This window comes from Notechis scutatus, chromosome 3 (assembly GCF_049901735.1).
Source record: "Notechis scutatus isolate UNSWTSFEM ecotype Mainland chromosome 3, rNotScu1.2, whole genome shotgun sequence".
NCBI lineage: Eukaryota > Metazoa > Chordata > Lepidosauria > Squamata > Elapidae > Notechis > Notechis scutatus.
Window position 1 is genome coordinate 167,201,641 of NC_142011.1, and position 12,338 is coordinate 167,213,978.

General features: G+C 39.8%; 1 protein-coding gene and 1 long non-coding RNA gene across 8 annotated transcripts in view; one reads left to right on the top strand and one right to left on the bottom strand.

The window, feature by feature from the left end:
• The window catches only part of NOL4 (nucleolar protein 4), a 129,802-nt gene that overhangs the window by 90,791 nt on the left and 26,673 nt on the right, over window positions 1–12,338 (bottom strand). The gene's annotated exons all lie outside the window — the stretch shown is intronic.
• Window positions 6,451–11,449, top strand: LOC148131461 (uncharacterized). The gene is made up of 4 exons (XR_015748889.1): window positions 6,451–6,733; window positions 7,671–7,869; window positions 8,893–9,219; window positions 10,193–11,449. It is a non-coding gene; the product is annotated as an uncharacterized LOC148131461 (long non-coding RNA).

Genomic DNA, 12,338 nt, shown 5'->3' on the forward strand with positions numbered 1-12,338 from the left:
CTAAAGGGGATTAAATTCCAGACATGACAGAAAAAAATATTTTTAGGATTAGGATTTACAAAATGACATGAAATGTTCAATTGAAATATTAAAAGATCTTCAAATGGTACCAGATATAAGTAACCAAAATATCAGTAATGATGTCTGCTTCTATGGATAGTCTATGTCTAAAAGATGTTAATAAAGGAATGACAAATGTGAAACAAATTTTGTTTGATACAGCAATAGTGGAATCAAAAATATTGGATTAAAAATAGTGTGAATTACAAAAGAGGCAAGTAATTCAAATAGAAATACAATTCTACAAGTGACAATAAAAAGTGTGGTTGACAAGAGCCAAGAGGATGACCGTGATAAGGACTTTTTAGTGGATACACAAAAGAAGCTGTTTAAAGCTTTGGAAATCAAAAGAGAAATACAAAAGACAAGACAAGACATTGACCTGTTTAACGATTTTCCAATTTACAAAAAAGCTTCTTAAAGCCCCGGAAAAAAGCTTTTTTATGCGGGAAGGGGGCGGGAACGGGGGTGGGGTGGGGTGGGGGGTGGGGAGAGACAGACCACATCCGAATGAAGTAATGAATGAAAAGAAAGGAATATAAAGTTTTTGTAGTCTGAGGAAGACATGTTTTTATTCAGCTCTGGTAACTTTTTACAGACTTTTTACTGACACTGGGACTAAAAAAAAATAAGGATTTGTGGTTTTGCATACAGAAGGGATGAGTTGTGGGAAGAAGAAATATTTGCTAGTAACTTTTGATGAGTTATCAATTTTTTTTACATGATGAAGATTGGAACTTACTTTTCTACATGTTTTTTCTTTATTGCGCTTTTTCCTTTTTTATTTCTTTGCACAGTTTAGTTTTTCTCTTTTTCTCTTTTTCTGAGTTTAATTTGTATTGGTGCTTACTATTGTACTTAAAAAAATTAACATAACATGTATAATTCAGAAATATCAGAAGAAGACTTTTTGGCGATTGGAACTGCTAGACATTTTATTGGAAAAATAAAAACAAAGCAGCCTCATTTTTAGTTTTAAAAAGTTTGTGTAAAACTTTACTTTTAGAAATGAAAAAAAGTGCATTGCTTCATAAAAGCTGCTTCAAAGCTTCTTACAAACCTTCATTGAAGCAAAGTAACCCTTTGACACATTTCTATATTTACCAAAATTTATAGTGCATTTTCTTGGAAACTAACAGGTACTGCAATTTTTTTTCTTGTTCCTGAAGCTATTAAGTATTTAACTGATGCAATTATGAAACCTACACTAAAATCTGAAAGAAAGGAATAACGCACATCAAAACAATGGCTGGTAGGAATCTGATCGGTGCAGACCTGAAGAAAGAAAAGGGGACCCATCTCAATAGATTATAACTATTCAGTGAGTAGTGATGGCTATAATAACATGAAAATTGTTATTCTGATAAGATATTTTTAATATAAAGGTTTATTCACCATATGCGCATGATGAATCTCAGTTCAATTCTGCCTGTGTTGTGGGTCACCAATTTTTCTGGTAATCTCCTTTAAAATAGTTTTTCCGAGAAGGCATGATGGATTCTCAATGGAGACAAGGACTTAGAATAATGTCTCCACGACAATATTTTATTATCATAGATACGTACATCAAACAGAAGAGCCATTTTTGCAATTTTATGAATACTTCCTGAAATTGGTCTCATAATAGGATACTAATATGAACCAGGATACACCAGCTGTTGGTTTTATCCTTCAACAGATGATCTAATAAAGTATAATACACTTGTGCTTCATTTTAAACATCCTAAATTAATCCTAATGACCAAGTTGTGCTTCATTATATCCCAAGACTTGTGTATGAGCAAATGTATAGAAATACTTACACTTAACAAAATGAGTGTATATATTATCAGATATATATTGACTTTTTAAAAAATAATTCCAAGTAATGCAAACTGTGATGAACTTGCATTCAACTATGGTTTATTATCTATTCTTCACACATCCATGAATATGTATAGGCACCCAAACAAAACAGTTTGTACTTTCTTGGATGATAAAAGAAGGAAATCTTAGTTTACATTTCCTTAGGAAAAGTTCTAATAGGAAACAAGTGGTTTCAGATGGTGTGGTACAATTTTTTTTTGTTCAGAAATTCAATCAGATGCCATGTTGGTATTAATGGTGGAGCTTCAGACAGAAATTTAGGGAAGAATATTGAGATTTGCCAAAAACCTGGCAACTACACAAATAGTTCTCAATTACTGCAGAGGTACAGGAAAGTTAAATGATGAAGCTATAAAAGGGATGTCCTATGACCATTAGTGATGACAATCAAAGCAGTCCCCATTGCCATCATTAAAGAAAGATCATAGATTGTTAAGAAAGGCCCTCACATGACAATGATTTGCAACTTCCTGTTGCTTCCAAAAAGCAAAGCCAATCCCAAATCCAGTAGAAAGTTGCAAGTTCCAGGTGACACATGAGCAGGCCAGCAGGAGGTGATTGCTATGAAGTATAGCTGGGCAGAGGAGAGAATGCTGCAGTGCCATGCAAACATAGGTGGATTGGGAAGAGGTGTTGTGGTGCCACACAGGTACAGGTAAGGAAAGCAGGGGATGGGGTGCTGTGGTTTTCCCATTGACTCTTCTTGCAGAAAGCAAGCAGGGGAGGTCACAAATGGTTATTATATGACTGCAGGATGCTGCAACCATAATAAATGTGAGCTGGTTTCCAAGGACCCAAATCACAATCATGTGACTGCAGAGTTGCTGTAATGGCCCAAACTTGAGGACTGATTGAATGTACCACTTGTTCAGCATCATCATAATTTCCAACAGTTGCTGAGTAGATGGATGTTGACTGAGGATTACCTATAATTGAGTAGACAGCAATGGCTGTTGAAGATGATTTGTGGATTTTTATAAAGACAAATGGAGACTGGGAAACACAAGTTTGATTCAGCAGTTTTGTACTTCCGAACAGAGCTGTTCAAAGCATAACGAAGACCAGACGAGGATGGAGAGCACTTTGAGACAATAATTAAGTAAGGCAGAAATATGGTGTGGTGCTAGAAGATGTTGCACCCTTGCTGTTGGATGAGATGACACTTCCCCATTCAAGAGTAGTATGCAACTTGAGAGTCCTTCTAGACTTACAATTACTGCTCAAAATATAGGAGGCAACTGTAGCCAGGAGGATCATTGCATGGGTTTATATTATATGTCAGTTGTGCCCATTGTTAGAATAGAAAGCTCTTCATGTAGTTACCCATATCCTAGTCATCTCACAATTTGATTAGATTACTGTAATATATTGAAGCTGCCCCTGAAAACCACCCAGGAGCTAGAGCTAAATCAAAATGCAACCAAAGCCATCTTTACAAGCCATGTGTCATCAATGTTCCACAAGCTGCAATTTGTTACTTCTGGGTGCAATAAAGGGTGTGAAATGCCACATATAAAGACATAAAATAAAGTAAATAAGATAAAATAAAATAAAACAAGAAGCCAGAAGAACAGCTAAGAACAGACCAACTATCAGTTTGAGAGAGAGGGAAAAAATTACCATCAATATCTGTAAGCTTTTTTTTAATTCTGGAATTAGGTTCTAGGTAGGATTAAAAATATCATACATATATGTCAAAAACTTGCACCATAAGCTGCATATACACCTAGGCCTAGAATTACCTATTTTGAGATCTTGAATTCAAGGGGTAAATGGTCCTGGTGCAGAAGAATGGAGACAGAAATAATCTAAAGTGGTATTGAGCCCGTTTATTGTACAAGCTACATTGTACAGAATTTCATACATACACTGCTCAAAAAAATAAAGGGAACACTTAAATAACACAATGTAACTCCCAAGTCAATCACACTTCTGTGAAATCAAACTGTCCACTTAGGTAGCAACCCTGACTGACAATCAATTTCACATGCTGTTGTGTAAATGGAATAGACAACAGGTGGAAAGCATAGGCAGTTAGCAAAACATCCCCAATAAAGGAGTGGTTCTGTAGGTGGTGACCACAGACCACTTCTCAGTTCCTATGCTTACTGGCTGATGGTTTGGTCACTTTTGAATGCTGGCGGTGCTTTCACTCTAGTGGTAGCATGAGACGGAGTCTACAACCCACACAAGTGGCTCAGGTAGTGTAGCTCATCCAGGATGGCACATCAATGTGAGCTGTGGCAAGAAGGTTTGCTGTGTCTGTCAGCGTAGTGTCCAGAGCATGGAGGCGCTACCAGGAGGCAGGCCAGTACATCAGGAGACGTGGAGGAGGCCGTAGGAGGGCAACAACCCAGCATCAGGACCGCTACCTCCGCCTTTGTGCAAGGAGGGACAGGAGCACTGCCAGAGCACTGCAAAATGACCTCCAGCGGGCCACAAATGTGCATGTGGCTGCTCAAACAGTCAGAAACAGACTCCATGAGGGTGGTATGAGGGCCCGACATCCACAGGTGGGGGTTGTGCTTACAGCCCAACACTGTGCAGGACGTTTGGCATTTGCCAGAGAACACCAAGATTGACAAATTTGCCACTGGCACCCTGTGCTCTTCACATATGAAAGCAGGTTCACACTGAGCACATGTGACAGACGTGACAGGGTCTAGAGATGCTGTGGAGAACATTCTGCTGCCTGCAACATCCTCCAGCATGACCAGTTTGGCAGTGGCTCAGTAATGGTGTGGGGTGGCATTTATTTAGGGGGCCACACAGCATGTGCTCGCCAGAGGTAGCCTGACTGCCATTAGGTACCAAGATGAGATCCTCAGACCCCTTGTGAGACCATATGCTGGTGCGGTTGGCCCTGAGTTCCTCCTAATGCAAGACAATGCTAGACCTCATGTGGCTGGAGTGTGCCAGCAGTTCCTGCAAGACGAAGGCATTGATGCTATGGACTGGCCCGCCTGTTCCCCAGACCTGAATCCAATTGAACACATCTGGGACATCATGTCTCGCTCCAGCCACCAATGCCACATTGCACCACAGACTGTCCAGGGGTTGGGGGATGCTTTAGTCCAGGTGTGAGAGGAGATCCCTCAGGAGACCATCCACCACCTCATCAGGAGCATGCCCAGGGATTGTAGGGAGGTCATACAGGCACGTGGAGGCCACATACACTACTGAGCCTCCTTTTGACTTGTTTTAAGGACATTACATCAAAGTTGGATCAGCCTGTAGTGTTTTTTTCCACTTTAATTTTGAGTGTAACTCCAAATCCAGACCTCCATGGGTTGCTAAATTTGATTTCCATTGATAATTTTTGTGTGATTTTGTTGTAAGCACATTCAACTATGTAATGAACAAAGTATTTAATAAGAATATTTAATTCATTCAGATCTAGGTTGTCTTATTTTTTTGTTCCCTTTATTTTTTTGAGCAGTGTATATTAATGGTCATACATTCAATACAGAAACCTATAGGTGCTGCTTGTAATCATATATATAATATTACACTATTCTAGAGTGAAAATCATGAAAAGTCATATCCATCATATTGTCTGTAATATCATAAAATTGTGTTCACAGGACAGGAGATCATGATTACACTAACAATGTATAACTATTGCTTCTTTGCAATATCAGACCAAACCCATAATCCCTTTTTTCATTGGAAGAGGACTCCATGCATAGCCAACTTGAAATTGTATATGCAGAAATGGCAGGACTTCACTGCAGACCCAATCTGCAACATTGTGTGGAAGACTTCCAATCTCCAAGTAGATGAATATTGATGTGAGAAAAAGGAAAAGCTGTACATGATATAGGCCTATGTTCTGACGTTAATATATGGAATTAGGAAGAGGGCTAGTATCAAGGTCGTGAAGCCTATTCTTTGTGTGGAACTCATCTTGCCTGAAACACACCTGAATGGAACTCAGATCCAAGACTGGCTTTTAAGAGAAATTGGCCCAGTGCTTCACCAAGAGAGCATGAAGATAATCATGCACTCCCTGCCTTTCTTCTCAGCACTTGATATTCCTTATACATGAGGTATGTTTATTGAGGAAAAAGCATCAGCATTATGTACAAGTTAATTCTGCCCACAGAACTATGTTAGTACCACAAAGACAGGAAGTTGCTTCCTTAGATTTTTTTTCCCCTTTCCCTTTTGATAGCTTTCTTTTTCTTTTATTCGTGTCTGTTTTTCTTTCTCCTATTTGTTTTTTTTTAATATGGTTTTTTTTTTCTTTTAATAAAAATATGTTTTTTAAAAAAATCTGCTACAGAGATATGTGAAAAATGAGAACTAGGCAAAGCAGACATTTGGGGTTTCTGTCTCCCACCCTTCCACGGGTAATGGAGCTCACACAGTCAGCAAATGTGAATGTTCGTGGAGATCCGTTCTGCCAGCTTGCATACTTGCAGAACCATCCCCTCTCTCTGAGTCAACATCACCTATCCTCATGTGGGGGAGAGAGGACAGAGCTGAGCCGGAGGTGGCAGCGTGACGGTACGTGGCGCGGTCCTGCAGGGCTGAGTGGGTGTGCTTCCTGTCAGCCGCGGCGTCTCTTCCCCGAGGCGAGCGGCCCATACAGGTGCTGCTTAGCTGGCTTCTGCAACTCGCAGAGCCAGTCTCCATGGGAACTCGTGTGCGGGGGAGGGGGGGGCGCGCCTTCCCTCCTGCTGCCGCTGCTACCGGGTCTGCCCCAGCATGGTGCGCTCCCCGCGATACGCCGCTCCCTTCCCCTCGCCCCCACCTTCTACCAATCCGGAGAGGAGCTTCGCAGCCCAGCCAAGGTTTCTTGGAGGTATTTCAGGGTTTCTATAGGAACAGAAAGCGGAAGGGATGGGAAAGGCGAGGGGAAAAGAGATGGTTCCCCCTGCCCGAGGCGGGAGGGGGGCTGGAGGGAGGGCTGGAGGGGGGCGGCAGTCTCCCGATCGCGCCCAGAGGCAAATGGTGGCCCGGCACAAATCAGAGAAGCAGCTCTCCAAGCAGCCGCGGCATCTTCTTCTTTCCTCCAAAACCACCCAATCTCCCCCACCCCTCCCGGCTATAGAACGTCGCTCGCCTAACTGGCGGTGAGTGACCCAGTCCAACAATCCGGCTTGCCTTGTTGCACAGGGAGAGATGCCCAAGGAAAAGAGTGGGGGCTAGTGAGCATTTAGATTAGGAGCGCCTCTTCTCCCTCTCTTCCCTTTCCCCCAGCCGGCCTGGCTGTTCTGTTCATAATAGGAAGAGAGAGGTTGCAGTCGACAGAATCAGGTTCAAAAGTAGGGGAACCTTAATACCGACATTGGCTTTGCTCCTGGAGGGGAGAGCTCCATCTTTATGCCAAATGTATGAGGTTGAGTGGATTGGCAGGAAGAAGACACCAAGTTGTATTAAAGGGTGTGCCTGAAAGGCAGCCTCACCATATTTTGGTGTGGATGGGAATACTTATGTAATATATAAATGAACCCCTGACATGGACAATCCCCCCGTAAAGTTATGCTTTTATTAATTTTTTTCTCCAGAAGATACCAAAATGAATAGGGCTTCCAGCTAAGCAAATTTGCATGGGATTGCAGCTGATATTAAAGATATTTCTTTTTGCATGGTGTTTATGCCAGGCCATGCCTAATTTCCACAGTTCTGAAAGAGCTATTACCATTTTCATCCACTGCAGTGCACATTTGATATATTTGAGACGGCTCCATTCTTGACTCTATTTTCTGCAATTCTTCCTTCTTTTGCCAAAACTCCAGAGAAGCTTAGAGTGGACAGACTGGCTGGGACAAACTACTGGAGCAGTCAAATGTGGCATATGGCCCTGTTCTAAGCTGTTAACAGTAAGCTCTTCAATTCATCCTGTTGTCTCCCGTCTCCCCCGCTCCATTCCATGTATGTGTGAGAATGTGTGAGATATCTTCTCATGTTGTTTTCCAGGAGTTATAACTAGACCAGGTAAGATACAGGAGATGAATATGTTTTTTAAGCAGTAATTATATGAAATTAGACATCCAACAAAAAATTAGTATAATCTTGAAAAGCCTTGCATGGGTTGTTTATTGTACCATATGGCTTCCCAACTGGGAGGTGATGGGCAGTTGCTTAATCAGTGTAGGCAGATTTATATAAAACTATGTCTCAAGTTAATGATAAAATGTGTGTATCTGCAATATATATTTTCTATTTATGTGCATAATTTAGCCAGTATAGAGAAAAATGTGTATATATTTTTTCTATAGAATCATCAGTGTTCTAAAAAGATTGCATCAAGCATTTTAGAGAAACAAGAAAGCATCACTGTCAGACAAATATTAATTATTCTTTTCTGTTCGCTTCTCTAGATTAAAGCAAAACAGAATTTATAGTGGCTTTTAATAATTTTCTTTAAACTTTTCCATTTAAAAAAAGATTGTTTATTATATGAAGCATAATACAATATTAATAGGTAGTCCTCACTTAACAATTTAACCCTGTCATTAAATGGGTTGCCACATGACTTGATTTTACATTTTTATGACAGTTGTAAAGTGAATTACCATAGTTGCTAAGTGAATAGTACTATAGTTGTTACACGGTCATTAAACAACTCCATATACCCCCATTGGCATTCTTTGGCCAGAAACTAGGGGAAAAATGCCTGAAACCATCAAAACCAGTAAAAAATGTCACAAATGATATACACATGTCTGCCAAATGCTGAAACTGGCTGTAAATTTGAGCCGGTTGACAAATGCCCAATATGTGAATATGTGGCTGTTGGAGGTGGTATAGCAGTAGTATTTTTGAGAACGAATCGTAAGTAGCTTTTATAGAGTCCACTGTAACTTCCAATAGTCATTACGCAATGACTACCTATACTAAGTTAAATCAGAAGTGTAAAATCCATGTTATAACAATCACATCTGTTCATACTCATTTCCATCTGTCTGATTCAACTCTTTCAAAGCTTATTAATTTGGCCTCTCTTCCTTTGGTTAGGTCTCACTCTAATTTCTTAGAGATTGTACCTTGGAGACCTGGGAGAGAACCAGGTGTAAGAAGCGTACAAGAAATGAAAAAGGAGAGGGTACTTCCCTCATACTTTCACATCAGCAAGTACTTTCTTGAAACTGTTCCAATATAGACCTCAAACTGAAGATGAAAAAGGAAAGGCCATGAGAGAAAGCAACTGATTTCTTCAGAACAGCTGTGCCTCAGCTGTCCAAAGTGGAGACTAGATTAGGGCCAATTTTTAAATTAGATTAATTTTGAAACCAGGCAGATGGCCTTCAAATTAATCTGCATAAGAAGATCTATTCAGTTTAGGTGAGTATTTTCATGTTTAAGAAACTGCTAGTAGCTCTGCCAGCATAATCTAGATCATTCATCTTTCTGGTGTTAGTTCACAGATCAAATGTGGAAGATGCAGTGGGACAGCTTTATCACTGATTTCAGTTTTGTGCTCAAAAGCAACAATACACGTTAATGTAATTTGATGGACTCAAGTATCTTGTTCATGCAATTCACTTTTTCCTTTTTATGGCTAAAAGAAAAGAATGACAAGAAACTATTTTCAGCCAATTACAATTTGCCATTTCATCTACATCAAGAGAAACCTGGAACTATGCTTTGTCTAGGTGTATAAATAATCATTCCTGTTCCTAGCATATTTTGATAAACTCTAATTAAAAGTAACCAGATTTGGACCTAACTACATACTACAATTAGTTGAAAGTAGAAATAGATGTTCCATTTGTTTCAGAAAAAGAAATAGAAGGCCAGGCTTTTCATGTAATGCCAAACTATAGATTAGTGTTGCAACCAGAATGTTAAAATATGTTTCCTTATTTTTATGAATTTTAGCTTGAGCAAATGTAGAAGCATAAATAATCTGATATAATCTGATATAATTTATTTAACATTCTTTAAATCTACAATGAAGTTGTTTTGAAACAAAGTTATATCCCTAAAGTGGTCTGTGAGTAAATAATTTTGCTTCATTTCAGATGTAATTTTGGCAGCCGCATAGATGATTACATTAAAATAAGTTATTTATTTCAGCCTTTCCCAATTTAGTGCCTTCCAAGTTTAATAAGATTACATGGAACTGAGTAGTATGCCTGAAATTTGGAGTACTGTAGTTCTATGGTAACATATCTTGGGGGTACCACATTGGGGGAGGTAGCTTTATTTAGCACATTTAAGTAGTATTTGGCTTCAATTTTAATAAATATAAAAGTGTTACAGCAAAGTTATTTTGCCTTTACTGGCCAATTTCACTATCAATCTTTATTTACAGGATTAATGAAATACATCAGAAGCCAAGTATTCTCTTTTATCTGAGCTTATACCATGGCAGTAGAAATTATTGTAAGCACATTGAACAATATCAATATCTATCAGTCTTTCAACATCCTCTTTTTTCTGGTTCCAGCCTAAATCACTAACATGTAACTAAATCAATGATTATTTTCCTTTAGTTTTCTTAAGTCATGTGAATATTCATCACAGAAAAATGAAATATTGTCACAGATGGCTGTAGGCAGTCTGGACTTTATGATCTTGTGATTTTACTTTATATTACTTTAGATTTTGAATCCTACAGTTCTCATTGAAAGCTTAGCTTGAAATGGCAAATAATTTAGTGTGTGAAATAGTGGCAAAATAATTTAATTTTCAATCCCAAATTTACATGTTTTTAGGCATTTGATAAAGTAGACCATAACGTACTTCTTAGTCAGAAAAATATGGGATATACAAGCATCACCACCAGATAGATTTGTAATTGGCCAACTAACTGCACCCAGTGTGTAGTGCTTAATGGAACTACAGATAGCCCTCAACTTACAACAGTTTAGTGACTGGAGGGAAGTAAGCAGTGGGATGCCCCAAAGCTCTGTCTTAGGCCCAGTATTCTTCAGTATCTTCATAAATGATTTAAATAGGGACTAGAAAGGGAACTCATCAAATTTGCAACACCAAGCTGGCAAGAATAGCCAACTGTAATGTCCCTGTAGGAGCCTGAATCTGTGGAGCTGGAGCCAAGGGAGACCAAGGGGGTGGCTTCGTTGGCTTCAGAGGAACGTGGGGAGGAGGCAGGCCAGGGCCCCTCAGAAGTGGGATGGCTTGCTAGCAGGGAGGAATGGGGCTAGGACGATCAACAGAGGGCAGGCAGTGGAAATGATGAACAAAGGAACTCAGGCAATGAGCAAGAACCACTCCCTCTTGATCCCCAAGTACGAAGAGTGGAGAGGAGGCGCAACCAGATGACTCAGCCCAACCGGATGATTCTGGAGGAAAGTGCCCCACCCCTCTTCACAAGACACACCTGGGATTGAGACTTAAGGAGACATTGTGGGGAGGGGCATTTGTTGGGAACAAATGCTGAATTTCATGGAGTTTTGTGTGCCATTGCTGACATTTGGAGTTTCCTGAACTTCTTGCTTTATTTCTTGCTTTCTGGATTAATTGCTGTATTCCTTTGCTTCTTGAAACCATTACCATTTCCATAACGTGGGAGCATTTGGGGGAAAGTTGGAACAATAAAGCAGTGAATAAAGCAGTGAATAAAGCTGTGTTGCCTCTGTGCCTTGCCCCACAGCCAACACCCCAGAAGATAGGCTCAAGATCCAGAAGCATCTTGATAGACTTAAATACTCGGACCTCTCTAACAAAATGAAAATCAATGGTGACAAAAATAAGGTTCTACATACAGGCAAGAAAAAACAAATGCACAGGTATATAGAATAGATGGTACTGGCTCAATAGTAGTAACTGTTAAAAGGATCTCGGAGTCCAAATGGATAATCATTGAAATATGAAGCAGTAGTGTGTTGCTGAAGCCAAACAAGTCAATGCAGTCCTAGACTGCATTAACAGAGGGGTAGTATCGAGATCATGCGAATCAAGATCATGTGAAGTATTAGTATCACTTTATAAAGCCTTTGTAAGACCACACTCAGAATACTCCACCCAGTTTTGATCACCATATTATAAAAATGTAAAGAGTCTGGAAAGAGTGAAGAAAAGAGCAACAGAAGATTAGGGGGCTGGAAGCTAAAACATATGAAGAATGGTTGTAGGAATTGGGTATGTCTAATCTAGTGAAAAGAAGATGTAGAGGTGACATGGTAGTGGTGTTCCAATATTTATGGGGCTGCTACAAAGAACAGGGGACTGAATCTATTTTCCAAAGCACCAGGAGGCAGAACAAGAAACAATGGATGGAAACTAATCAAGGAGAGAAGCAACCTAGAACTAAGGAGATATTTCCTGACACTTAGAACAATTAACCAATAGAACAGGTTGCCTTCAAAAGTTGTGGGTGCACTATCGCTGGAGGTGTTTAAGAAGAGGTTGGACAGCCATTTGTCCAGAATGGTATAGGATCACCTGATTGTGCAGGGGTTGGACTAGAAGACCTCCAAGGTCCCTGCCAACTCTGC